Source organism: Sapajus apella, unplaced genomic scaffold (assembly GCF_009761245.1).
Source record: "Sapajus apella isolate SASKATOON/1434 unplaced genomic scaffold, GSC_monkey_1.0 scaffold48, whole genome shotgun sequence".
In the NCBI taxonomy this organism is placed as follows: Eukaryota; Metazoa; Chordata; class Mammalia; order Primates; family Cebidae; genus Sapajus; species Sapajus apella.
In genome coordinates, this window is record NW_022436988.1 from 9,555,010 (window position 1) to 9,558,171 (window position 3,162).

Genomic DNA, 3,162 nt, shown 5'->3' on the forward strand with positions numbered 1-3,162 from the left:
TAAAAAAAAAAAAAAAAAAAAAAATTAGCCAGGCATGGTGGCAGGCAACTGTAATCCCAGCTACTCAGGAGGCTGAGGCAGGAGAATCGCGTGAACCCAGGTGGCAGAGGTTGCCGTGAGCCGAGATTGCACCACTGCACTGCAGCCTGGACAACAAGAGCAAAACTCTCAAAAAAAAAAAAAAAAAAAAAAAAATAATAATAATAATAATAATAATAATAAGGAAATAGGACTAGTCAACTTCTTAGAGCCGGGACAAAACAACGTGAACTAAAATGCCCGGGACTCAACGTTAACAAACACTGGGATGTATTATGTTGGTGCAAAAAAGTAATTGTGGTTTTTGCCATTGAAAGTAATGGCAGCCGGGCGCGGTGGCTCAAGCCTGTAATCCCAGCACTTTGGGAGGCCGATGCGGGTGGATCACGAGGTCAAGAGATCGAGACCATCCTGGTCAACATGGTGAAACCCCGTCTCTACTAAAAATACAAAAAAATCAGCTGGGCATGGTGGTGCGTGCCTGTAATCCCAGCTACTCAGGAGGCTGAGGCAGAATTGCCTGAACCCAGGAGGCGGAGGTTGCGGTGAGCCGAGATCGCGCCATGGCACTCCAGCCTGGGTAACATGAGTGAAACTCCGTCTCAAAAAAAAAAAAAAAAAAAGTAATGGCAAAAACCTCAATTATATTTGCATCTACCTCATATGTGTTGGTGGGGCAGGTCCATGAAGCTTGCAGGCCCAAGTCCCAGAGGCAAGCCCTAGCGGCCCCAGACAGGCAGAGACACACGCCTAGGCCTAAAGGCTTATAGGTCAGTTACACCAAGGGTGCAGTTAAGACCTCAAATCCCTCTCCAAAGTCGGGGGCTTAGAGCCTGCCAGAAATGTCAAGTAGGTAGGTATTCAAGCCTCAGATATTTTATTTTGTTGATTGCCTCTGGTTACTCATAGACAGCTCTAGCCTAAAGGTTTGGAGCAATGCTTAGCTTCAGCCAGAGAGAACGCCACAGGTCTGGGATTCCCACCATCAAAGAAAATGAGCACTTTCTTCTAATATCGTCTCCCCCAGAGGGCTAGGATGCAGTCTAGAAGCATCTACTGACCTTGAAGCAGCTTCCTACTCTACTCTAGGCATCCTGAGGGCAGGGACTGGGCCTCCTTGTCTTTGTCCCCAAAGGCAAACCTTCTCTGTTGTTAAATGTTTGTGGAAGGAGCCTGAATTAGGATAAGGAGCAGAATTACAAAAGGGCCTAATGACTTTGTCCTGGAGGTGTGCTTTATTGATACGGACGATAATTGGGAAAGTCAAAGCTAAATGCTTGCAAAAAGGAAAATAGATTACTTTTTTTTTTTTTTTCTTTTTAAATTTTTTTATAAAGACAGGGTTTCACCGTGTTGGCCAGGCTGGTCTTGAACTCCTGACCTCAGGTGATCTGCCCGCCTCGGCCTCCCAAAGTGCTGAGATTACAGGCGTGAACCACCGTGCCCGGCCGGAAAACAGATACTAACAGACAGCCTAAGAGCCAAAATAGTGTATTGAAAATGGAAGAAAAGAGATGGGGAGAGGGAGAGGGCTCAGAGAAAATCAGGAACATTTTTTGTTTTTGTTTTTAACTTAAGCTGTGATTTCAGGAGAAAAAGGTTCGGGATGCCAGGAACTGGGGAAGGCTTCCACCTGGAAGCAGTGCTGTAGAAGGGGACCCACTGGGGGCCTGTATGTGCCTAGCAAATGGCCAGGTGCTGGCTAGAGTGCAGTGGCACAATCTCAACTCACTGCAGCCTCAGCCTCCGGACTGAAGTGGATTCTCCCACCTCAGCCTCAGGTGTGTACCACCACACCCGGCTGATTTTTAGATATTTTTGTAGAGATCAGGTTTTGCCATGTTGCCCAGGTTTCTCTTGAACTCCTGGGCTCAAGCGATCTGCTGGCGTAAGCCTCCCAAAGTGGTGGGATTACAGGCATGAGCCACCGCGCCCAGCCTACGTGATCTCTTTTAATATTCATCCCTATAGGGGCAGGTAGAGATTGCTCATTTTACAGATGGGGAAGCTGGGGGATAACTTGTCAGCTCATAAGTGGCAGAGCTAGAATTCCAAGCCCGAGGTGTCTCCAAACCTCTATCCAGCCAGCCTCTCCCACAATCTTGTTGCAGCTCCTACTTGTTTTAAAGATGCCTTTGGCCCCAGGTCATGATGACAGCAATCAAATTCACTCTGGTTGCTTTCTAGTCATTTATCAGGCTTTCACACCTGATATCTCATTCCGCTTTACATCCTCCAGACGAGGCTAGCAGAGGGGTCCTGTACTTTTTGGACACACAAGGAGAGCCAGGCCAGCCAAGGGTGGGAAGGTGGGAATCACTGACTTCCCCATGTGAAAGAAAATAGAATCTTGGGACCCCACGTTCACTATGTCAAAGGGAAAGTTTAATCCCAGCATTTTGGGAGGCTGAGATGTGTGGAATATTTGAGCTCAGGAGCTCGAAACCAGCCTGGGCAACATGACGAAGCCCTGTCTCTACCAAAAAAAAAAAAGCACAAAAATGTATCTGGGCATGGTGGCGCATGCCTGTAGTCCCAGAGAGCATGAGGTGGGAGGATCGCTTGAGCCTAGGAGGTCAAGGCTGTAGTGAGCTATGACTGCAGCACTGCACTCCAGCCTGGTGCAATACAGCAAGACCCTGTCTCCAAAGAAAAGCGGAAAGTTAAGCTTGGAAACCACAAGAACTGCTTTCCTTTTGTTCCCAGAAAGCTGCAATTTCACAACCCTGTGTCATAGCCTAATTTCCTTTGCTCCCCATAGATGTACCGAGCAGGAGACAATGCAGCACTGACTTTTTCTTCTACTCCCTCTTTCACATGTAAAATGTAGATTTACAGAGGCTAAATCAGAGCCTCGGGTGTTTGTAACGTCACGGCCTTTTCCTCCCTCCCTCTTCTTTTCCTCTCCTGCTTGCTCTTTCTCTTTTAAATACGGAAGTTCCCAAAACCCTTTTTGGGAAAAAAAAGCTGATTTTTCCCTGGTGGATCCTCAAGCTTGGGATTAAGACCTGCCTCAGTCACTTTTTGATTTACACCCATGATGACCTGTCCAGGGTTCCAATTCACATGTTTGCCTCCCAAGTGGCTCTCAACTCCACCTTTTCCTCTACATGTCCAGTTTAG